The following is a 26,667-nucleotide window of genomic DNA, read 5'->3' on the forward strand; positions in this document are numbered from 1 at the left end:
CCTGGTGATTTCAGCTAGAGCTAAAACCCACCACAAACATACAAGTCATCCCCAGTAACACAATGCTGTGAAATATTTACTTCTTAAACAACAACAAGGAATTGCAAACCATTATGCACTTCTTCACTGCAAAAAATGAATAGAATATGATTGATGGAAACATCTCAAGACAAATTGTTTTCTTTCTCTTTTTTAATACATCTGTCTTTGAAGTTATGCTTCTGGAAGGCTACAATGTGAAGCAAATATGACTTAGGGGTTCCTGTACTGTGTGTACCATGTACAGAATGAAAACTGTACAAGGGGGTTTATCATTTTGATGTTCTGCTTGGCTTATTAGGGTTGCTCTCATCAGTTCTGGGTAAAAGGAACAAGGAACTCTGTTGTGGCTAGTTATAAAAAGTCACTATAGAGAAATACAAGACCCAATTACTTTAACACGTATTTCCACATGGTTTGGACTACAAAACTTTCCAGCATGGATAAGGACACACCAGAATCACATCAGCACACAAATTTTGCTCAAATGAAGGTTGGTCCACTTTTTACAGCTTTGATGGATTAAAAACTGTTATATAACATTTAGTTTACCAGTCAGATTTTTTCTTTCATTTTGACTTCCTGATACCATTTGAGCTGTAAATAAGAATGCACATGGATACAAAGCAAAAGTATCTCATTGACTTTGTGACTTGTTTCTTCCTCTGTGGGGCTACTCTAGAGCTTTGACTGTGTACTTTATTGAATCAGGACAACACTGAAGTCTGCATAAAGTCTCAGATCAGGCAAGGAGACATGCAGAGGATTCAAGTCCTCTGGCAGCATTTTGTTAAATATCCTTCTGTCTTTTTCAAAGGGGGAACATAAGGTATGTTCTCAGAAATTCAGTCTGAGGCACTGGGGAAGGGGACTGCACTTTCCAGTAGGGAAGGTCAATATGAAGCTGTGTGAAGATGAAAAGTGACAGGTGTGATCACTCAGTGTCCAGAAACAGCCCCGCTGCACCTCGCATGGAATTCTCTGCAGCAGCCCACGCGTGTCCGGCACGCTGCACGTGAGGAACACAGAAACCAGGGTGGCTCAGGAGCAAAGGTTTGTCCCTTCTCATGCCATCACAAGGGACACCACAGCTGCTCTCACCCTGCCCAGAGAATGGGAATTATCTCCACTGCTCCTAGCTGAATTACTGCCTTCCCTGTCACGCTGAAGTGCTGCTGCACTGCAGCTTGGAGCTGGAGCTGGGATGGTCTCTCCTTCTTACAGGCTAAGATGGCTTTGGCTGCATGGCTGCAAAATGAAAATCTACTCTTTAGGAATGGGAAATGTGTAATGAGGAGAGAAAAAGAGAGTCCTCCTGTGGACATGATTTTCTGAGCCTGAGAGAGTTTTCAGCCTGTCAGTGGCTGATCTGTTTCCCAAGGGAAAGTCTTTTGGGAAACTTTTCTCTCTCAAGGACTGTTTTGTAAATAGGTTTTTGGTTCTCAAAACAATGTTGTACAGATGTCTGAGTGTGTTTTTCTCTTGTTCCACCAATGGGACAAGAGAGGTGTTGTTCCTTTTACAAATCATGTTAACCTCTATCGGAACACCTTGTAAAAGGGGCTGAAGACCCCGAAATAAAGGCTTCTGCCTCCTTGGGATGAAAACCTCTGCTGCTGTGATTTTGAATCCATGCTTCTATTTGTGTGCTCTAGCAACATCCTCCTGCCTGTGTTTAGGAACTGTGGGCATGAATGTACATATAATTATATAATCATGCTGTGTTTCTAAATGGGACTGCCTCTATCTGAATATCCCACTGCACCTGAAATGATTCCAGCCTGTGGGGGGACCAGATGATGAAAGCCCCTGCATCTGCAAAGTGAAGAAACTACTTTAACCCTTCCAACTCACAAGTCTGTCATATTTCTTGGAAACAATAGGCAGAAAATGATGTTACCTTAATTTTTTCCTGTTTTAAAAAAGATGAAAGCAATATTTAGGTCATCAACTACCACTGAAATTTTATTTTTATCTGAAGAGACTTGTGGATTTCCTCTGCAGTGGATATCCTCAGTCCAAATCAGGGACTGGGTGGAGATCACAGTTCCCTCATGGCCATTGCCTATGGAAACTAGGATGTGCTCAGTAGATGATGCCTGCATGTAGCAGGACCAGCCCCAAAATACAGCACAGGGGGGGATTATGTCTTCAAGTTTCATAGTAGGTGAGACATCCAACTATTTTTCCCCAGATGAGGTCCCAGACACAATATAAATTATTATGGAATATCTATGCCTTCAGTTCAGAATCATGACTTGTTTATGAGTGGGATGCTTTGCAAAACATTCTTGAAAAATAGGTTTGCCTATTCTGCCTCCCTTTCCCTAGATTTTAGCAATATTTCTTCTCCATAACTTTCTAATCTGTTTTTCTCACCTTCACCTGAAAGGTGACTTCTTTGGAGGGATGAATGATGAGATCTCTGCAGTGTCTGAAGACAAATCTGGATGAAAGATGCTGCAGGAATGCAAGTCATTACCAGTACTCTATTTCTCTGCATTGTGGCATGTTTAGCCTTATTCTCTTTTTTCTTTGCCAGCTATTTGCACATGTGAGCTCTTCTTTCAGTCCTATCCCTCCTCTCTGCTTGTGTTTACCCTGCAATCTTATCAATCAATCAATCAATCAGTCAATCAATCTTTTTCATTATTCATTACCTACATAAAAATGCACTCTGTTTCTTGGTGATTTAAAGTAATATTAGTAAGGAAAACTCTCTGTGGTCCACAAGAGAAAATCCTTTGGTATCACGTGGAATCCTGAGATTGGTTACAGCAAAGAGAGAAATGTATCAGTGTCATACAGATGGAATGAGGATGCCACCTACAACCAGAATCTCCACATTAATATTTGGCTTTCTTTTAAAATTTTCCAGATGACAAAAGATTGTTGTTGCTGTTGAAGCTCCAGTTCTGTACCCAACACAAAAAGCTTGTTCAAGATGTAATGGGCAGCATACAGAGCAGTAGTTCTCAACCTGATTTTTAAGGACCCTCATTTGAAAGGAGGCTTCATTAGTCCTCACCATAACAGCTAGAACTATTTCTGCATCCTAATCCAATAATGGAGATTTGTTAGCAGCAGAACCAATGAATTCACTCTTAGTTACTACCAGTATTCAGTTTAAAACAAGATCCATGGTAGTCACCAAACCCACGCTATTCCTTCCCAGAGGGACTTATTAAACACTTTTTTCCTGTCTCCCACATCCACAAATCAGTCTTGTGAGGTTATTCCTTGAAAAATGTTCTATTTCTTCCTGTTTTGGCATTTAGGCTCAATGCAGAGATCTTAATTACCTTCCATCAATAGTTTGTTTAGTATTCTAAAAACTTGTAAATATAATAATGAAGGCTTAGAATGGAGGTGAGAAGAAAAATATGTAAGAGAAATATACTTTTTGTCAACTCTAAGTGTTTTTCATCACCAGCTTTCAATGCATAGTGCAGCACTGTTGATGGAAGAACTCTGAATTACTCCGTTGTCTCTGCATCACAAGACATGTTAAGAATTTATGGCTGCACACAGCCCCTTAATCTGCCCTAAATTTGGACAAGCCTTCAAGCATTCCTGAAGAAATCTCCCTTTGGAAAGGTGGGGGAAGCAGGACCTAACTTTACCTTTAAAAACATGGAAACACACCCACATTTAGCAGCTGTGGAGGAGGTGAGCTGGAAGGTGCAGGCTGGAAGGCAAGAGGCAGCAGTACACACATTTTCTTGTTGTGCTGAAGAAAAGTAGTTTTTCCTACACTGGATTAGATGTACTTTTTAATGCAGTGTATCCCATTTCCCCCTTGCCTTCTTATTTAGCAGTTTATTTGCGTTTTGGTGAATTATCAAAAGGGAAACCTTATTAAATTAAAATGCTGTCACAAAGAGATGATCGCTTTAGAGCTTTCTTTCAATCCATTTCATCCAGACAAAACCAAAACAAAAGCAGGAGGGAAAATAAGCCACTTTCCTCAGGATCAGTGTTCCCCATTCTGGCCTCCTCACAGGTTTTCCTGGCCTTTTCCAAGTGTTTCACACTGGAAAGATTGTGCTGCACCAGACAAATGGCTGGGAGGATGCACTATGGCAGCTCCCATGCTCCTAAGTGATACATTCAGAACAGGAGCAGGAACTCTTGCACTCACAAATAAGACTTTAGAGCAATAGAAAATTCATTTTAATCATACTGCTCATTTCTCCTTGCTGAAAAACACCTCTTCCCCTTAATCTACCCTGGAAAGTTACATATTTATCAAAATTTTAATAATTCTTTTTGTATTAAAAAATCGTACTAGATGACTTTAAATGAAGCTAATTGGAGCTAATGCTTAACAAAGGATGATTTCAGCAGGACTTTCCTTTTTTGAGCTCTGCAGGAAATCAATTAATTTTATCTGCCTTTTGAAAGAACAAAACTTCAAAGGATAAATGATTTCTGTTTTAATCAATACTACCATTCTGAGAGAGATTTGTAACATAAATAAAAATAGATCCAGAAGCCAATGATACTGGAATAAAATAGGATGCATCAGGGACTCAGCTTTTGGCACACAGGGACAGTCTGTTCCTGTGTCTTCAAGATCTCAGTTTTGTAGCACACCCACCTTTCCTGAACTCCTTTGTTTTTAAGAGCTGCTTCCCAAGGAACTCTCTGAATAAGTCTCCTAAATAGGCCAAATCAAACAAATTCAGGAATATGTTGGGAGCTGCAGGGAACTCTTCTGCCTCCCCAGCAGGAGATCACATACCAGTCTCCTACCAACATGAAGTCACATGTGTGTGCTAGGCATGAGGGAAGTGCAGTTAAAAAATGATTAAAATATTTTAAAAATAATAATTATAAAAAAAAACACCCAAAAATACCCCTTCACACCCTCTCCCCCCCCAAAAAAAAGCTACCCAGTATCTTAACTGGGTCATCTGTGGTACCTTAGTGCTACAAAACCATTTGACAAATACCCTTCTTAAAATCCTGGAAGCTGTATTTCCTTCCTTCAAGAAAATGGTGGAACTGGACAGAAAGCTGTAAAGCTCTTTAGTGCAGCTGAACATAGATACCATAGGAATACAGAAAGAATGAAAGTTTTACACATTTTACTTTCATTTTTTTTCCTAGTGAGCTATGACACCTACTATTTCTCACCCATCTTTCCTCTTACCAGAAAATTACTCTCTATGTAGACACACCCATGTAATCACTGTAATTATCTTCAAAAACTGAACAGATGTCCTTGAAATGAAGAGCTTTCATCTTTGTTTCATTAAACTAGGACTTTAGATAAGCAACTTCACATACCTTTTAATTTTCTTTAGGCAAACTCTATTCCTTTGCAAAGCTTTTCTACAGACAACAAAGCTGTGAAGAAGCAGGCAAAGAATTATGAGTGACTTTTACTTTCCAAGTTTTTGTGTTATTTTCAAAAGCCTCTGAGGCATTTCTGAGAGGGAAGGGAGATAGAAAACAACAATAAAAATTATAATGTCATTAAGGATGCCTGAAAGGACATTGTCAATGTTAAGGAAATGTCTGTGTTTGTAACATCTCATCATTTAAGACTGCCACTGACAAATTGCCATAGCTAAATGGCACTGCAGATGCAGCACTTGCCAGCTACTCTGTGCACAAACTTTGACCCAATCAAATTGGTTTGGATACCATAGATTTAATTAGGCAGCCAGAAACTATTGTGTACCCATGAATAAATCTTTGTAATAGTGACTTTACATTGATCTTTTTTTACACAGCCAAGAATGCAAGTTATGCTACATTGTTATAAATCAAATTATAGTTAATGTCTTGGAGAATTTATCAATGGATATGATTGATTATTTTAAGAAGTACATCTCTGAGATTCATGTTTGTGCATCTTAGTTCAAACCAGTCATCAAAGAGCATGTTAGAAATCATTCTGATTTCCTTCTTTGTATTTTGCTCTACATACAAAGAAAGCAGAGAATTCATGGAGCCCTAGCAAGACCTGCCAAGAATACTGTGATGTCAGACCAGAATTCCAAACATTCTGCATTTGCTGTTCTAGTGCATCTGGTTGTACCTGACTGTGTTTTTCAGTGCCTAATGTTTTTTGTCACCTCCATTTTGTATTTCTTCTGCAAAAAAATCTATTTAAACCTTGCAGCCCTTCACCTTGCAAGAAAAGAAAACAGACTAGCAGATGTTAAGTGCCCCCCAATTCACAAAACTCCATGGATGTACTTTACTGTTAATAAAATCCTTATAGTTGTGCTGTCACTACAGGAAATAAGCAGGGGCACAAGGTAGCAAAAGGCAGCAGAAGGGCTAGAAATACATGGCAAGAGATAAAATTTTCTTGAGGACTCAATTTTCTTGGGGAATAAAAGGTGCATCTCTGTGTGATCTATCTGCCCCTCCTGCTGCCACCACAAGCTGACCCCTGTGCTTCCTCTTCATGGTGAATATGTCCCAGTTAGGTCGAGGTAATTCTTCCTTCTGTCTACAGGGCTCCCACAGAAAATTAGCTACCAAAGACAACTCAAAAAACAATATTTTCAAAACTAGCTGAGACAAAATCTGAGTTAGGAAGCAGACAAGCCAGTTTCCAGCTAGATACAGAATACAGAGGGTTGAAAGATATCAACAATAATTTTCATTGCTTTTGAGGTTAAAATTTATTATTACTATTTATTAATTTTCAGGTTTTGGGGGGGGGGGGGGGGGGGGGGAAACAACACCCAAACCCAAACCCTTCTCATTGCTGTGATGTTGTGGGGAATTTGCTGCTGATAGAAGAAAGCTGTGGGGTAGGCAGAGTGCACTGTGGGCAGCCATAGCCTGCACAGCTGATGTCCAGAGAAGTCAATATTGCCTTTTTTTAATCTCATTCTTGTTACCCTTCATAGAAAAATAAAAGGTTCAAGCAGTATCTCAGACCACGTATTACAGCTCCAGGTGATCTGTTTGACTTTATTATCTAGGCTATTTATCTCTGCCTTCAGCAGCAGCTTGACTGTCTCGTATTTTTTTTAATGAGAGAAGTTGAGTGTTCTTGTTAAGGCTAAGAAAGAGCACTTGGCAAGGCCACTGATTTTAATGGAGCATGTCTTCCCTACCCTCAGTTCATACTTGTTTGGCAAACACAGTCATTGTTCAGCATAAGAGCAGTATTTACCCTGTGCCAAAACAAAATTAAGTGGTACACTGTGATCTTAGCCAGGGTGAGGGATTTATGGTACCAGGCATTGTGCAAAAACAGAATTAATGACAAGGCTGGAAACCTTACAAAGCAAAGAGATGGGATAAGCTATGAAGTGAGGTAAAAGAGAGAATGTGTTGGGAGAGATTCAAGGGTCTACTATGGGATAGTGAAATTGAATCAGTAGTGTCTTTACTGTTTTTCTAATTTTGCTCTTTTGGACATTAGCAAAACTGTTCCTTCTTCACATTTTTCTGTTCTTTACAGGGGTATGATGGTTATTTAGCTATGAGGGTAAGGCACTTGGCTGAGAAACTCAGACCTTTACACTTATCTCTGCATTATCTTACTCAAAGTGAAATATATTCTTCAGATTAGGTGTTTTACATTAGCATTCAGCAGCATCACCCTGAAAACCTGTACATAGTCATCATCACATGAGGGAGGGAAAGGGATCTGATAACAGGATCTTGGCTCCTCCTTGTGTAACCTTTTTCACATGGGTGAGATAAGATTCACAGAAAATCTGCTGGTTACAGTAATGACACTGAACAAACAAATTCAGAGAGTTTTTCAAATTAATGTTGTGCTTCAACCTCTCTAACTCATACAGTGACAGTTTTTTCATGCACTGTGTGCTGCATTAACTTAGCTGTCAAAGAGATGAGCAATAATCCAGAGAAGGAAATGTTTACAACCTGCTTAACTCCACATTATGAGTACTAATGACCCCAGACATATGTCAAAAATGATGGATTATATGGATGTTTCCTACTTTAGGTTTAAAATTAATCAAATTTAAAATAACCAGTATTTCATAATTTACTGACATGTAGAATATTTAAGGTAAAATATAATGTTTCACATCATCTCCACTCAAGACACTTATTCAAGCCTTTTACTTTTCTTACAGACATGCTTCTTTCTTTTGTGTACAAAACAATGGTTATAGACAGCAAAGGCAATATAGATGTCATCTTCTGTATAGAAGTACAACTCTCCTACTACTCCAAATACCAGCAGTTGCAATTTTCACAGTCACTAAATTCCATAAATATTTTATAAGTTCTGTTATGTATTTCTAAGATACACGGTGCTTATGAAGTTTGTCACACTAACAGCTCTGAAGACTAGAATCTTCTATCATGTTTTCTTTTCCTTTTGTTCCTTCTCTATGGAATTTTTACTCATCAGTGGCAGGGAAAATGTGACTGCTGGTACTTGGTGGGAGCTTGAGAAACACAAAGAGTTCAGCTGGGCCCAGGGGGAAGTGGGGCAGGAAAAAGGGAGAGCAGGGGGGAGAGCTGGAGCACGGCTGGTTTTTGGGCTGGAGAGCGAGACACTCACTGGGAGCTGTTGCAGTGGGGAGAAGGGAATTTCTCCATCACCCAGATGGAGCTGCTGCTTCTTCTCCTTCTTCCCTCTTTGTTGGTGGCCTCACACCCCCTGTCCTGCCGGGACGTGTGGCAGTGCCAGCCACCGCCGCAGAGCTGCTGATCCACCTCAGCCACCAGCCCAGGATCTCAGCTCATCCCTGCTGTTCCACCAGCCCAGGATCTCAGCTCATCCCTGCTGTTCCACCAGCCCAGGATCTCAGCTCATCCCTGCTGTTCCACCAGCCCAGGATCTCAGCTCATCCCTGCTGATCCACCTCATCCACTGCCCCAGGATCTCAGCTCATCCCTGCTGTTCCACCAGCCCAGGATCTCAGCTCATCCCTGCTGTTCCACCTCAGCCACCAGCCCAGGATCTCAGCTCATCCCTGCTGTTCCACCTCAGCCACCAGCCCAGGATCTCAGCTCATCCCTGCTGTTCCACCTCAGCCACTGCCCCAGGATCTCAGCTCATCCCTGCTGATCCACCTCAGCCACTGCCCCAGGATCTCAGCTCATCCCTGCTGTTCCAGCTGAGTGTTCCTCAGAGCCCCACAGGAGCACCGGCACTGCCCGAGGGGGTTTGTGAAACAAAGCCTCTCCTCCATCCCATCTCAGCCCAGAAAGCTGTCCCGGGGTCCCTGGTTCTGTGTTCTTGTTAATGCTGTAGTTATTGTTGTTTGTTTGCCTGGTTATACCAGTAAAGAACTGTTATTCCTATCCCCAGATCTCTGCCTGAGAGCCCCTTGATTTCAGGATTATAATAATTTGGAGGGAGGGGGTTACATTTTCATTCCAGGGGAGGCTCCTGCCCTCCCTAGCAGACACCTGTCTTCCAAAACCGAGACACTGTCACACCTCATGATATAGCTTCATATGTTTAAAATACATAGACTTCTAAAAATGTATTTCTGTTAAACCTATATGCATGCTTGTTGTTATATGTGTATATACAGCAAATAAAATGTCAAGGCTATAAACAGTTTCACTGCTCTGTTTTCTTTAAAAGATAAATTTACAAGCTTTCTATTTTAATATTTGCAGTGAAAAGCAACATGATAAATTATTTCTTTTCCTTTGACTGTAGCTTACTACAAGTCTTCCAGTTGTCTCTTTGGTCACCTGAATGAGGGAGCGAGAGAATAAAGTATGGTTTCTTCCTTCCAGTCCTTTGAAATATTTCATTGTCAGGTTCTTATTTCTGAAAAAAATTGTCCTGATTTTGGTCTAGGTTTGGTGGCTAAATTTAAATTTATAATATAATTTTGTTAAAAAATTAAATAAATAAATAAATAAATAAATAAATAAATGCTATATTAAAAAAAAATATATAAAATAATATAATTAATTTAATTAAACCTGAATTTAAAAGCTTTACTCACACAGTTGTTTCTTTGGAAGAGATTACAAGCCAGGATAACACAGCAGCACAGAGGCTTCATCACACAAACCACCATCCCTCTTTTCCCCACCACCCAAGATCTGCATTCCAATGTGCAGTTCCCCACATTTTACTGGATAAATACAGCTACAGCCAGTACACAAGGAAAGCTAATATCCTGAAATTAGTAATTACTCCAAGATTCAATGTCTATCTTTACATGAAAAGGCTTTTTTTAATTTTTTTTTTTCTGATACACATTGGCAATGCTATTCCCAGTTATTAAGGCCTCACTTTTTCCCAAAATTTCTAGGATGGGCTTCAGACAAAATACTGTCTAATGACTGCCTAAATGAAGTGAAGAATCTAGTTTAGACATCATGGAACCAGGGACTGTGCTTACATTTTATAAACCATTATGAACTGCAGTTCACATAGCACCTTCTATCATATTTAGGAGCCAAGGAATCAGAGGTGTCAGAAATATGAAGTTGATTAATCACTGAAATAGCTTTCTCCAGGTCCACTGCACCTGCCTACCACCTACAGTGTTTATTCAGTCACACACTGTAGGTTCTTTGAAAAAAATACTATCTTCCCCTCAGCAGAAAAACTGGCAAGACAGTCCAGCCTAGACTCAAGTAAAGAGATTGTTCAGTTTGCCTCTTGGCATGAAAAGCCTTAACAGTCATATTCTTTACATCTTCCTAAGAAAAACTGAGAAAAATAAGTTTCAGCCAAAATAAATCAAAATATTCTTGTAAACAAGTCAGACTTTCCTTCTAATCTAATTTTCTTGCATTGTAATGTTAGAAGTATATAGATATTTGGGGGGAGTTATTTTTGATTTTACACCAGCAGGTGTTTATCAATCACATGGTGTATTCACAGATTTCAGAAATTCAGTGTAACTTCTGAATAAAAGAGGTTGCAGTGGTTTGCCCAAGAACAAACACAAAACAACACCTGGCACATGCTGAAGTCCACTACCATCCATTCTATTTGCCAGATCTTCAGAACTTTGGTTTTGTTAGTTCATGATCAAGCCAAATTCTCTTCCTATCAGTGAAGAATAAGCTCCAGGTTAATGCAGTGTGCTCCTCTGTGCCTGGCCTCCCCAGGCTTCTTTGTAGTACAAACAATTACTCATAACAGCTACTAAGCAAAACAAATTGTTTTATGCTTCACAGTTTCTGGCACTCAGAGGACACATCCTGCTGCAGTGGGGGGCTGAGAGCTCAGCTGTCTGACACAGTCTTCAGAGGAAAGGTCATCTCTTTGCTCTTGGAATAAAGTCAGATCAGTCATTAATGGAAATACTGCCACAAAAAAGAGGAGTTCAGAGGGAACTCAAAATTCAGACAGAAGCTGAGAAAGCAGGAGGGACCTGCAACTCATTTGCTGAATGTAATGATTCGTTGCTATAAAATTACAAAATGAGAAAACATGTAGGTGGAAGGACACTGTGCGTGGAAGCAGAGAATCCAGACAAACTGGTACTTCATTATGGAATGGGAAATAATGTCAGATTTTAAATGTGTCAATAGGAATAGCCTTCAATCTCCTCATAAGCTGGTCTGCTAAACACTCCACTATGGAAAAGACAAGGGAGATCTGATACAATTGTTAAATTGATTTGCTAAATCAGATATCCTTCATTCACAATCTTGCTGTACATGCTGACAAGGCCCATAATCCAACATTTGTATATTAATCTCTACTAGAGATGTGAAAGATTGGAATACTGATAAAACACATTGAGGATGGTGGGGAAAAATACTGTTCCCTTGTTTCTTTTTCCATGTGGAAACAGTTTTTTCAGCTATGTACCAAGAAGGAAAAAACCACTGCAGTCTGAAGATGAAATAATTAAAGGGATAAATACAATTTCTCAATAATCAAACAGCTCCCAAGACAAGGACAGTTCCTTTGTTTACTTTCACAGCAAAGAGATTTACTGTATCATCAACTACTAAAGCAAATATTCCTGGCAAGAATCTCAGATTCAAAGAACTATAAAGATCATATCTTATTCTGAGATGAGGTCTAAATCGTAGCAGCTTCATGAGAAGTTTTTTTTTACACAAATTAGCTTCTGGCAAACAGATTTGCTTTCATCAAATCACAATTCCCTGATGTTTCTGGCTTAGGGCTATTATACACACCAGGATTCTCATGTGAAGGAAAAGGGAAACCATATGTTTTGGTTCACCTTCAGCTGTTTCTGCCACGTGATCTTGTATTCTAGTGACAAAATGCTTTTAATGGACTGAATGTGTTGAAATCTATTTCCAAAAATGCATAAAAATAAAATACTAAACCCATATTAAGACTAAAGATCTGTATTAATAAAAACACTACAGTTAGATATAAATTAACAAATTTTCTTTTATTCCATAGCCTGGTTTTCCATAAAGATACTTCAGACTCTAAGAACTGATTTTGCTTTCTTGTTAAGCAAGTTTAAACAGAGATCAAATGAAAAAAAACCCCAGATCTTGAGGGAAAAAACCTGCTGGGGAGAGGAGTGACAGCGTGTGAGAGAAACACCAGGGTCAGTAAAGAGGAAGGGGCAGGAGCTGGTGCAGAAGTGAGAGCAGAGATCCCATGGTAGCCTGTAGTGCAGACAGGGAGGAGAAGAGATCTGCCTGCAGCTGTGCAGGACCTGGAGCAGGTGGATGCCTGCATTTCTGGATGAGTTCAAGGCCAGGCTGGATGGGGCTAAGAGCAACCTGTCCTAGTGGAAGGTGTCCCTGTCCACAGAAGGGGTTTGGAATGAGATGACTTTTAAGGTCTGTTTCAGCCCAAGACATTCTATGGTTCTCCTCAGAGGAGGCTGTGACCTCCACAGGAAGGAAGCCTGCACTGAGGCAGGATCCTGGCAGGACCAGGGGACCTGTGGAGATAGGGACCCACAGTGGGACAGGGGAAGAATGTGAGGAGAATGGAGTGACAGAGACATGGGATAAACTGACTTCAACCCACCTTCCCTGTCCCCCTACACTGCTCATGGGAAGAAATTGAAAGAGAAAAGAAATTGGGACTGAAGCTGAAGCAATAAAATCATGGACAAAGGACTCTCCAACTATTTAAAGTTAGAAAGTGGTGCATTTTATTACCACTGGGCAGCACACCAGTCCTCTCCCAAAGAAGTGTGCAGTCTACCACTGCCCCTTACTCCCTACTTATCCCCCAAAGTATTACATATGCATAAGATTACACAACATGCCTAATACATGTTCACTGCCTCATATTGCAATGAGTTCCTTGTCCCTCTGGGTATGCTCAGTTCCTCTTTTGAAATGGGTCTTGCATTCTTTTAATGACATCTTTCTCTTTGTTGGGCTTGAACTTTTTAACTGTGTTCTGTTGGTAGCTCTCCTAGTTTTCTTGGACTTGGTTCAGACCCCTTGCCTGGGAGTGCAGACATGGTTCTCTCTGTTCCACAATGGTCCATCTTTCTTATCTCCTTCTACAAACACAGCTTAAGACAAGTAAATGATATATAGTCTTGTTCTTAACTAGGTATTAAGACAAGCAGAATGGTATTATATATCCTTGGGCTATTCATTTTATCTTGGCAATCGTTGACTACAAGCAGGAGCTGAATAGGAGCTTCCCTCCAACCACACCTAGTAATCATTAATCACCTACATTGCTTCTTAGATTCTTTATATTTCTTTTAAACTGATCCAATTCTAGTTAAAAATCTTCATTTTCTAATTTTCTTAACTCAAAGCTGAGCCCAGGAAGAAGGGAGGGGTGAAGGGAAGGTCTTTTAATTTTTGAGTGATGTCTCCTTGTCCTTGTCTCAGCCCATGAGCTTTTTGTTATATTCTATGCCTCTGTCCACCTGAGGAGGGGAGTGATTGAGAGCTTGGTGGGCATCTTTTGCCCATGGGAGTGAATGCACAAGAGGTAAGCACAGAGCAAGCACAGGGGCATAAAGAGGAGAAAAAACTAAAGAGCTGCAAAATTGTTGTTGCGTTCTGCAGCTGCAGGATCATGTCCAGGCAGGCAATAGTTACCAGGAACAGGCATGGGACACCAACAAGACTGGCTTCTGCTCAGGAAAACATTCATTCAGCACAGGAACAAACTCAGACCCAAACAGAGGCAGGGAGATGGGTTTTGAGGGACAGAACCAGGGTGGAGTTGAAGGTCAGGGACCACTGGGAACACAAGGGAGAAACCCCAGGGGCACAGAATCAATCCGAACACCCTGGGATGCCACCCCATGAGGGGTCTGGGGTGAGACAACTCTTCCAGGCCTCTCACACAGCACATCCCCCAAGGCAGAGGAATGGAATTCAGATTTCCCAGGCTTAAAACCACACCTCTCACTTTAACAATGCTTATCTGAAACTAAATCTCTGCCTCCCTGGGCGGGGGGCACCTCACAAACTGTAAGTAAAATTGAATGTTTACTGTTTGTGACACAATAGTTCCAGCCCTAAATCAAGTGCAAACTTTGACTCACAGCAGCCAACTTTGTTCAAGAAGCATGCAGTGCATGCAGACAGGTATATTCTCCATCCTCACCACAGGGGAGCTGCAAGCATTGTCTTCAGATCTTAATTACAGATGAAGTGTTTACACTTGTTGACTTCCTTGCTTCGACCTCTTCTTTCCCTCTTCAAAAGTTCTTCTAAAACCAACTTATTTTATTTTTCTTTTACATATATGATAAACCTTCTCAGGTGGAGAAAAGGAGATGAAGGAAAATTCTCACTTCCCTGATCATAGGGAGCTTCTGCTTACCACAGCTTTAATTCCTTGTGATTACCACTGCTTATTCCATAAAGCTTTTACTCTCACCTCACCCACTTCATTTTTATTTTCCTCTCCTCCCCTAGGAGCGTAAGTGATAAAATTAGTTGGGTTGGTTTTTTTTTCCTTTTAAGTAGAACCAAGTTATTAGTGCATATTTCACTTCTCAGCTAGGCCTTCTAATAAGCTCATTACTGCTTGCAGGCAGGCTAATCAAGAGAGGAGTCAGGATGTCCAACAGAGAACCAACACAAAAATGAAAACCAGACTGAAAAATGAGGCTAGAGCTGGATCCTAGGGTTGGGAAAGTGGGTACACCAGTCTGAAGGTGTGCAAACACCCTGTCACTGCTGACCATGACAAAGACTGGACATTAAGAAGCACGGTTCTATTGGTGTCCAGTTTTGTAATAGAATTTAAAAAAAAACAAAAACCAAAACCTCAAAGAAGTTTGGTTGGTTTGTAGCCACGCAGACAGTTGTTTAACATGCAGTACAGCATCTTTTAACACAGCATGGCCCTAAATTCTAAATGTGTTGGTTCGCAGCTGCTCCATTTGTTGTGGCTAGCACTGCTGCAGAGTTTGCTTTGAACTGAAGTTTCTCCTCTGGGGTCTGAAGAGCAGCACAGTCATGTCTGCCTTGAGGAGATGGAGACCCTTACTCTGGGAATAAACAAGTTCAAAAAGAAACCAAGGGGATCCAAAAGTGAGCCAACCCAGCAAGCAAAACACATCAGGCAAAGGATATGTGTGTGACCAGCAGGATAAGGACAAAGTACACAAGGGCTGGAGAGGAATCAAGGAGAGACAGATAATACACAGCCAGTATTTCCAGTCATTCTGTAAAATGTTTTTATGACTTTTTTCATAAATTTTATGGGTCCCAAACAATGACAGGGCTCGCCTTGTAACACTAATACATAAAACAAGGCTTCATACAGCAGGAGTAAGAAATAGGTTGGAAAAGCTGATGCATTCAGACCCTATTGTTCATGCAGACTGTGGAAATAGTGTGCTGTTGTAGTTCCTTAATATCCACCAAAAATAGACCCTCTTGAGCATCTTGTAGAGATTCACTTAATGCCTCTGAGATTTCTGCAAAGGGGAATGAAATGCTGTGATTTCTCTCTCACATGAGCATTATAAAGCCCTTGTCCTGTGGGTAATGCGTCTCAACCAAAATGAGATTTTTTTAGGTTTTCTTCTAAATTGTGTAATACTAAATTTCATCTAGTCCTGTACCTTTTGCAACATTTTTCATGTGTTCTCAAAAAAGAACAAGCCCATTGTGAATACTTCAAGTATTTGTCTATATTCCTTTGAATGAATTTTATTAGGCCCTGATACTTTGAAAATATTAGGTTCATTTAAATTGTTTTTTAAAAATTATTCCATCTAGATTATTCTTATCTAGACATTTCTGGTGCTAATTGTGTTACTATATGATCTCAGTTAAGTTTGCTAATGAGAAATGCAACCAAAATTATATTAGAAAATCCTTTCCTTTGGCACTGCATACTCTTAGCTTTCCCTCTGGGTCAAATAATATACTCCTCAAATACAATATTCCTCATTCCCAATCAATCATAACAGTTGTAGTTTTTGTAGTCTACAGTAGTTACAAATAGTTCTGAAGTCAAAGTCAGTTTAAATTACAATAAAATGAGGATTCATATTATGTGGTCAGCGGAGTGACCTCATAAATGAATCAGATTACATTCCTTGTATCCAGAATCAGAAAGTGGTCAAAGGAAATTTGCAATAATTTCTCATCCATTTTTTTATCTAGGAGCAAAGGCTTCTGGCACTCAGTGTGATATACTTCTTATCCAGTTTTGAAGCAATGAATAAGCCTTAAAGTCTAACAGCACTTTGTTCTTACCAGATACTGACCTTGAGAGCAAATCCCCATCCCTGCGCTGGTCTGGCTGCTGCATCCAGCCTCCCTAACTGCCAAAACTCCTGCTCAGTTGTGGAGATTGGAATATCACCAATTCTGCCTTTTTTCAATAGAAAGTAGCAAAATAATTCTGCTGCTAGAAACGTAAGTCGAGGATGGCATTTCACTACAGGCAAAAAGTGGAATGAAGGACGAACAACAAGGCTCATGAAAATCAGAAAAAATAAGTACTGGAAATTCTACTGTTTCTTAATTAGTATTTCTTTATTATTATTATTATTATTATTATTATTATTATTATTATTATTATTACAGTATTTCTATATTATTCTTCTTTAATTACTATTTCTTAATTCTTACAGGAATTATATGAGGCAGAAGACAAAATTGTCCAAGAAAAGTAGAAAAAGCACAATTCACACAGAATGCAAGAAAAAACAATGTTTCTAAGAATTACATATGCACAAGGTGCTATTAACCTCAGTATTATGCAAAAATGAAAAAGAGGGTCTAAGTATCAGTATGAGGTGTGCAAGACACACATTTTGTTTGTTTTCTTATTCTCCCACTTTCTTCCTCAAAAAAATTCCACATGTATTCACAAATGTGTTGCAAAAGTCAGACAAGCATCACAAGATCCATTTCTAATGACCAAATTTAAAAGCCTTTCAATACCCCAAAATTAAATACACAGAGAAAAAAAAAAAAAAAAGGACTACCATTGCTTAAACTGGAAAGAAAAAGGGAATAAATAACATCCATTAAAGGTTCAGGTTATGCTACAGAAAGCTATTCACCACACAAATTTAGTACTTATGCATGCAAATCCAATTGGCACAATAGGTTATAACCATTCCAAAGAACCTATTGTGGCCCATCATGTAAATGGTTACACATAAGACACAGCCATTATGGACTGTAGGGCTCTGGATCAGTGAATTAAAATGTCTCTGGGCAGAACAGACTTTAAACAAACAGGCTCAAAGAAGCTGTTACAATAAACTATGCTAAGACCTGTCTAACTAACTCCCCATTACACATTAACCCACTAAAACAAGCTGAATTGCTAAATTTTGGGAAATTCAGTTAGTTGCAGTACAGAAACCAACACTGAAAGTCAGAGTTCTTGAATATGTACAATATAGATGTCCTTTACTGTTTCACAAAAGAGAATAAGTTGTTTCAGATGTAAGTTGCAGATAGCTATTAGAGGGTGGATTTCCTTTTTCTTCCCTATCAAGTAGGACATTTAGATGGGAATGGAAATAGAGTCACTACCAGCTCATTTAAACTGCATGTCTGTGTCTTACCTTCTGCACAGAACAAATCCATTTGGGGAAAATTACATAATATGAACACTGCTTATGAAATCATGGACCTCCTACTACCTTCCTTAAGGCAAATAATACATCTTAGGCATTTTTATTAATAATAAATGATTTTTCTATTGCACCTTTCATTTCTAAAGCTCTGCTTTAGCTTTGCTGCCAGGTAGTGATGCTCTACTCACTTTATGGATGGCAAATGTAGCAAAAGAGTCCAAGCAAAAGGGCAAAGCTGAAATCTGAACTCTGAGAGTGCCAAGTTCTCTGTCTTATGCTAGTCAGGGAGGTATTAGTGATGCTTAGTAGTTGTTGTTATTATTATTATTATTATTATTATTATTATTATTATTATTATTATTATTATTATTATTATTATTATTTAATGTTCAGTTCATGCCAAGACCTCTGTGCAGCCTTTCCTTGACAACATACATTTCTTTCAGCCAAGCCTCTTGACAGGAGTAAAGGCTATTAAAAGAAGCTTGCATTTTCAAACCTATTAAATAATGACATCATTGTCTGATTTTGAGAAGCTTATATTGGAATATTTAGAGGAACCTGATTATCACACCTGCATTCTAAAACTTTTGCTAGATTTTTGCAGAAATCTAAATGTCAGCTCTCCATATAGTAAAGCCCAATTATTCCTCCAATGCTTACGGTTTCTAAAACCCCTTCCCCAGACAGCAACATTTTCCACTTTTTTCAAGGACAGGTGAGTTTTTGTTGGTGGTTTGTAGCTCCCCAGATACTCACCCATCCCTTTTAGTTTATTTCAAGCTTTAGGATTTTTGTTCCAGCAGTAGGGGCTGCTGGAAGCCTACATTTCTTTTTTAACAAATTCAAACATCTCTATCTCAGCTCCTTCCTTTTTTTTTCCTCCAGGGTTGCCTCCTTATTTTTGTGGGAGAAAAAAAAGATGTGTTAAGTTTTTTACATGCAATAGGCAGGCACTGAACTGAGCAGAGTCAAATCCCCTGGTGACTGGATGTCTACAACCCAATTTACTGCACTCCTCCTTCCAGTAAGAGGGAAAGGCAAGGCAAGGAATGGAACAATTTTCCTTTTCAGCAATGGATGGGGAGACAACACCATCTCTCACTCCAAGCAGACCTTTCTCAGCTGCATGCCCAGAAATTGAAATATTGAGATGTTTATAAATAAGTAAAAACCTGCCTGTATTTAATGCAATGTGATATTTCCATAATTACTTTTCGAGGTAATGAGTATAACAGAAGCCAAACCACAGAAGGTTGAATATTTTTAGAGCAGGCTGTGCCAGCAAATAAACACAGAACTCTTGTATAAAATTGCAGAGAAGTTTAGAACCAATATAATTTATTTAGGGAAAAATAAGCATCTATTTGTGCTGGGCAGGTGGCCAAGATAAATAAATGAAAGACATATACATAATCAAATATTAGATGAACCATGGTTTCATTTCCCACCATTTGTCTCTTGGAATATCTGTAACCAATCCTGAACAAAACATTACAGAATAAAGGTGGCTGTCAAACTACCTCCTCCAAAGGCAAGAAAACAGCTGGGCTGAAGCAAGTCATGAATATTTGAAAGAAAATATTCTGAGATGGTGGGTCCTCTCTTTGTTAAATGATGAAATCAAGACCAACTACAAGTATTGTTTTAAGTCAGCATTTTAAGAAAATAAAGCAGAGCAATACATACATAAAACCAGCCTGTTAAAACTCTTCTGTTCTGGACTATACTGCTATGGTCTAATGCTGCTGAGAAATATATTATAAAAACCAGGAGATTCTGTAAACTTAATTAGAAGAGAGAACAAAACTGAAAAAATAACTCATAAAGTGATTTGAACAACATCCCTTTTGTAAAAAATGCAAAATCACAACTTTTAGTCTCCCCAATGCATCTTCAGTCAAAATCTGAATAATGTAGTTTGAAAATACAAACAGAACTCAAATAAACAGAAAATAGAACTAGATATTAGAAAATAAAAAATTAAAAATACATGAAACATGTACCCATAAATGTAAGGTTTTGGTTACTTGTTCCTGCCATAGAAAGTAGAATCACTAGTGGAACTGGAACAAAATTCAGGATGGTAAAGTCTAGATAGTAAAAGACAAACAAAATTACTGGAGATCAGAGAGGATTAATTTACACAGAAAAATTAAACTAACTTCTCTGTTGCGTTACTGAAGACCTCAAGCTCTCCCTAACATATTATATATGTTTAACTTTCCAGGAAAGTTAATGTATGTATGAGAACAAAGTCCTCAATATCCATCCAAGTGACAGCAAAGCAAGGATAAAGTAACAGCCTGTCTGAAAGGTGTAAACATCTGAGAGCAGGGAGAAAACTTCCCAAGTACCATGACACAACAGTGTTCAGAAATTATTGCTTTCACTTAAGCAGCTGGTGTTATACAAAATTTAAATTATATATTCTTAATTATACATTTTTCCTAATTTTTCCAAGACTTATTCGGAAGTAGACAAGTGGTCAAGAAAATGCTTTAGTTAATTCTTTTGAAAACTCTACAGTTTAAGTTATCCCTACCTACATTTTTAGAAAATCATTTTAGGGGATGATATTTATTATTCTAGTTGTCACTGGTGGAAATCTGTCTGGAGAATAAATGATGGAGCAACATCTCTGAGTCAAGCAGAATCAAGTTCTGCGTTTCTGCACATCCATGACTGCTCTGTGAGTTTAGAAGTGGATGAGTCTGCCACAGTGCAGAGAAATTTGGTAAAAATGCTGATTTTATCTTGTACTGATCTTTTCTCATCAAATACTTAGTCAGTAAATTACTCACTGAGGCATGAATTCCAAGCGAGCCCTCATTCAAGTTCCCTTTTTGCTATAAAATTAGAAATCAAATCATCACAAGCTTATCCAGCCAAACATCCATTTGACTCAGTTAAAACACATTAAAAGTAACTAAAACTATACAAACGCCCTCTCATCAGAGTTTATTCTTAATTAAACACAACAGACCAACTGTGCTGTGCACCTCAGGAAACTTCAGGAGCTACAGAAAGCTCCAGATTAGATTACTGTCTGTCATCCACAAATTTACCAGGAATTTTGCTCAGCTACAGACATGTTTTATGTTCCACGTGGATTTTTTTTTTAGAGGGTTAATCAGAAAATTCTGCTCACGGTTTTGTTAGGTGTTTGTCCTCCCTTAAACTCAAAGCACTTATTTTCCCTGCAAATAAATGTATTTGACAAATAGAGGCAATTGTGGTATTTAACACAGCACCTCAAAATGCTCTTCTGAGGACAACATTATGTGGCTTTTGTGTCCTTAGCAGGACAGGACTTAGGGCCTTTGAGACACACAGCCCTTAGAGACACCCCATTAATACAGTGCTGAAAGTGGGCTAATAAAACAGCCTATTCAGTGGGATATTATAAACTCAGAGTGGTGTTATTGCAATAATTAACATTTTATTAACCTCAGAAGTGACACAGTTTGCTGGTGTCTGCCCTCTGAAATCTCCTGGAACCTTTTGGAAGACAGACAACCAACACATAAACACCTGGAAAAGCAGGACCTCATCTACTCAGCCAAGGGGAAGTTTACTCAATTCTTATTTCCCAGACTCAGGGAGGAGGGAACAGAGGAGCGAGAAAAAACAGAATCCTGCTACTACAGTTGGATTTCAGGGTGCTGTAAGCTTTGCAGTGCTGCAGTGTCCTTTTCAAAGCATGGAAGGAGGGCAGAGTGATGGCCCTTCTTTCTTTCACAAATACCAGAAAGTCTCACAATTCATGTTCTCAGCAAAAAAAGGAATTTTTGCTAACCTTTACAGTGCAGTTTCAGACAAATAAGAAGGTTTCTGCATTCTGCACAAAGACCAGGGGTAATCTGAGCCTTTAAAATCTGGAGAAGATACATTGCATCTGGCAAATCCTTACAACTTGTGCATTCGAAGTTTCACTCACAGGTACTTGTCATTAATTTAATACATCAGGGAAACCACCCTACCACACTTCTTGTGATGGTATTGCTTCAGAATCACATTTCCATTATTTCAGTTTCCTTCCCTGATGGAAATAGATGGAAATGGATTTCCATAGATGGAAATGGCCCCCTTTTCCTAGCAACTGGTGGTGTGTTTGCTGCGAACCCACACTGATAGATCGTGTCCAACAGCAACACCCCATGACCTTTATTCCAACTAGAGAGCACATTCCTCTCTGCTAAGTACCACTGCCTTTTCCTGTGACCTTTTTCTGGGTTAACCTTAAATACTTTTGCTATTCCTCACTGCTTTCCCCTCTTGCAAGTCTTCATAACTTTCGGAAAGAAAACCGCCAAGAGTTACGTGTCAATTACTGCTGGAATGCAAAAGCTTCAGCTCTAAGTTTGGAATTGAGGAGATGGAAGAACTTGCAGGATAAGGTATTTTTCATTATTGCAGTCTTTGCCTGAACATACGTAACAAATGTGCTTGACAAACCAAGTATGAAATTGCTACAGGCAAGGGGCATTAACAAATTGGCAAATCCGGTGCCTTAGGGAAGTAACCAAGATGAAGTTGCCTATCTGAAACTGCTGTTCTGTCAGTCTAAATATGCACTTTCTTCAAGTGCTGCAGGGTGTAAGCTCAAAGTAACTTGCTGAGAGAGTGCTGACTGAATACTCTGAAGGAGACTTCATTTGTGATGGCAGAGCAGTATGTCAACTCACACCAGTGATAAATTCAGGGAACTCTCCTTGGGGTTTAGGAAGGGTATTTGTCAAGCCTGTATCACGCTGCTGTGTGGAATATCATGTCAAACTCACTCGTCTCTGATATATCTGGAACTATTTTTAAGGCCCAGGACATTGAACTGTGAATTGTCTGTTTCTGCATGATCCACATGGTCTTCTCCTGCCTGAACCATGGAAGTAGAAACTGACCTGTTCATGTACTCATTTTCCTTATAAAGGACATTTTGAGATGGATAAAAGATTGGTACGCAAAGCAATGAGGCAAAAATACACTTTCAGATTGATATGCAATATTTGTCCACCTGATAAGAACTGGCTTAATGTGCAAGAGTTTTAAGAAAGTCGATAATGGAGAAAATTTCTAAGCATTTCTAAGCATTCTAATTTCTAAGCATTCCAGCTAGAACTTTGATGAGCAGTTAATTGTGCTTGCAGCTATGTATGGTGATCAACTTTAGCTGTAAAAAAAACTAAATAAATACTTTACTATTGCTGCTGGTGGTATTAGCAAGGAACGTGGCTGCTGTCTCTGAAGCAGCATCAAAACTGACAGGAGATACACAGCTATTCATTTATCAGAGATTCCTGGGAGACAGGAGTGACCTGCTGCTCAGTTCTACAGCATTATTAGAAATTTGCAACTTCAGACAGATTGCAGCGTTAGTGTTACAGACTCATAAAAACAGAAAAATTCACACTGCTGAGCTGAGAGCACAGATAGTTTCCAGGACTTGGTGTGAATTAACAGTGAAAAAACTAGGAGATGCATTTCCTGAGAAAGGCAAGAACCACTGCAGTAAAAATGTCAGGTAAGGGTAAAAACAGCCAATAGTAAATGTTATTCAAATGTGAAAAGAGAAGCATATCAAAGAAGGAGGTAAAAGTGTGATTTTTGTAAGTAATAAACAGTTCAGTGGGAAGCCAGGCACCAGCAATCTTTCAGCACTTTAGCTTATGATCATTTGTGATTTGAGCTGTATAACCTCATTGTCTGCAGCATTTTGATTCTTTTGAAACTTACACAAAATGTTCTAATTAGGCCTTAGCAATGCAGTTTTCCATTTCTGAATTTGATTGCTACTCAGTAAGACAAAAGGTCTTTCAAAAGACACCAGACTCAGGATATCTACAAAACAGACCTTCAGAGATTAAAGTTTCTCAAAGATCATGGCTATCACATTTTAAAAGTTATATTGCAAATAATGAAGTCCACTTCAAAACAGAAGTTACCAACTTCTTTCTAGCAAAGGATGTCAACCATTAATTGGAATTTGAGGCCACTCAACTCTGCTCTCACCTATTCTGCAGCAAAGCTTCAGCCACAAAAGGATGACAGAGTAGGGCAAGATGCATAAGATATCATATGAATGAACCACAGCAGACTAGCAGCTTTTGAGGCAGCCCATGAAAAGCTCTCAGAATAAAGCACATTTTCTCCTTTTCCTGCTGCTGGGCTCTGTCTCACAAAATTGTGTTTTCCCTTGTGGTGATCATTCTTTAAACCTCAGCCTCATTTATCATGAATTCTCACACAGATCTTTCACAAAGAAGAGCTAAATGCCAAAAATGAATTGGTCTTTTTGACTACCTAGGCAAATTTGCTAAAGGTGCCACCTTTTGCAGAATCTCAGATCTTTGGTTTGAACCCTAACATGCTGTGTGCTTAATCTGGTCAATTCAATTTTTATTTTATTTTATTTTATTTTATTTTATTTTATTTTATTTTATTTTATTTTATTTTATTTTATTTTATTTTATTTTATTTTATTTTATTTTATTTTATTTTATTTTATTTTATTTTATTTTATTTTATTTTATTTTATTTTATTAAATTTCGTTTTATTTTATTTTATTTCATTTCATTTCATTTCATTCCATTTCATTCCATTTTATTTTATTTCATTTCATTTCATTTCATTTATTTTTTAGTTTAAGTGTAGCTACAAAAACAACAGGCTTAATTAGGGAAATTAAGAGCATAAAGCAGTATTGTGGGACAGTTCTCAAATGGAAATGAAAAGCAGAATTCATCAGCAGATTAGTAAAGTCTAACTATCTGCTTAGTTTTAAAAGTAACATATATAACCAGGCTTCCCTGCTCTTTCACATGCTTCTGCACCATGCATCCAGTTCCCTTTGAGTCCCCTTGTTTTGTGACTGTAATTGTGGTCATCATTAAAAATAGTCTTCCTCTTTTGTTTCTATAGAGCTTTTGGGAGTTTTGTATGAAAAAAGCTTTGTTTTAAGTTGAATGGCATTATATGCAGCCTTCCATATTGACTTTAGAGCCTAAATTTATAATTTATAGTAGTGAGCAGCTGATTGACATTCCGTTATATTGCATACCTAAATTGGATCCTTTCCTATTATAACCCACACTTTCTAGTATCTAAATTGCCTTCATGCTGATTTGCACTGATTTACTGGCATGTCATACCACTTACAACATCACTAAATTTAGCTCAAGCCAAGCTCCTGCAAGTGTCAGCACACTGTGCTACAAATGGATTTGCTGGGCTGGACCAGATGGCAAAATTCTGTTTTGCAATTGTTCTGTTGTGTGCATTTGTGTCTCTGTGGGAATAACAAGACAAGAGAACAAAACTAAAAAATCCTCACAAGAAAAAGGTTTGGAACCACTGTGAAGAAGGAGGCCCAGTTAGGAGGCAGATGAGCTCTACTAACGTGTTTATGTATGTCCCTTTAATTAAGGTGATCATGTTTCCTACAAAAACTCCTTAGATCCAAGCTGCTGGGTTTGATCTCCCTATGGGCCATCCACTTGAGAGCTGGACTCAATAATCCTTGTGTGTCCTTCCAACTCAAAATATTCTGTGATTCATTTATTGTAACTTTAGTAGAAGTAGTGTTGGTTCATTCAGGCAATGTGAATAATGACTATTAGGCAAATTCTGTCTTTCATGGAATAATTGTGGGAAGGAGAGTAGACACCACTCTGCCTTACACTTTTCAGTTCTGATTCATAGAGGAGGGCTTTGCATTCCCAGTAAAATATTGAGAACAGTGATACTGGTGGCTGGGTCCCTTTCCTCAGGACTGAGACTGACCAGAGAGAGAGAGAGAGAGAGGGGCTGATTTCTTGTGTTCAGGCTCAGTTGTTTATTCTTTCTTTATCTATGTTACATATACACAGAACACAAGGAGCTACATACACTAAGATAGGAAAGTGCAAAATGGAGAACGAAGAATCTCTCCAGGGTCTTTTATGTGTCTATTTGTCCAATAATCCAATGCCAATTTAATTATTTTTCTTAGTGACTCAATGACCCAACACCTGTGTGCTGCACTGCAGATTTCTTTGTCCAATCCCTCATTATTACCCAAAAACCCTTGGAAGAAGAAGATTAAGAAGGAAGAAGGAGAAGAAGAAGAAAGGGACAATGCTCTAAATCCTCCATCTTGTCTCTTATTCTCTAATACAGCTTAAATCCTAAACTCTTTCTCACCCAGTGACTTAAGGAAACTCTGACTTACGCACTCACATTCCCAGTTTCTCTGCTTAACTTTAAAAGCTGTCTTCATAGTGTTCTGCTAAACTCAGTGCTCTCTTAGGTATCAGAGCCAGGCAGCACAGATAAGGGGCTATTTTCTGTGCTTCTGACCCCAACAAACCTGATTGTTTTGTGACACAGAGTGGGAAAGCTCAGTGACATAACTCTGATCTGAAATTGTCAACATCTGAAAAAATGAAGAAAAAATTCACATTTTAATCAGAAAATAAATTGAGAACTCTTTTCCCTTTGTTCACTGAAGTAGCACAGCTATTCTTATCAGATCTCCTCTTCCAGAAGTTACAATTCCTAATGTATATGTGTACTTCAAATATCTAAAGCTCATTAAAAGCAGGTATAAACAACTTAGTGTATATAATTTTGTGCTAATTCAGGCGAAGTTGAGCCAGTTTGGAACTTAACAAAAAGAGCTCCTGTTGAATTCCACTGTTGAATGCACAGAGATTTTTCTTTCATGGGGATGTCTAT

This window comes from Cyanistes caeruleus, chromosome 10 (genome assembly GCF_971803275.1).
Source record: "Cyanistes caeruleus chromosome 10, bCyaCae1.hap1.1, whole genome shotgun sequence".
NCBI lineage: Eukaryota > Metazoa > Chordata > Aves > Passeriformes > Paridae > Cyanistes > Cyanistes caeruleus.